Raw genomic sequence first — 283 nt, forward strand, 5'->3', positions numbered from 1 at the left:
TTCACGCACATGCTCACGTATACATACAAAAGAAAAGACTATGGGAAAATAAGTTTTCTGTTATTGTCTGTTATACTACGCTGACTTAAGTCTTAAATAAGTTATATGTAAATTCTTTTCGTTTATCTTTGAAGGAGATGGCTAAACTAGTTTTCTTTAATTGAATCCTTTATACATAGAAAACAAGTTACGTTTTATGGTAAATATTTTACTACTTAGTCACTTTAACTCGGGGTCTGTATCAGTATTGAGTATTAGAAATCTTGTTCTTACCCCTAAAAAA

The sequence above is a fragment of the Penaeus monodon genome, chromosome 34, assembly GCF_015228065.2.
Source record: "Penaeus monodon isolate SGIC_2016 chromosome 34, NSTDA_Pmon_1, whole genome shotgun sequence".
NCBI lineage: Eukaryota > Metazoa > Arthropoda > Malacostraca > Decapoda > Penaeidae > Penaeus > Penaeus monodon.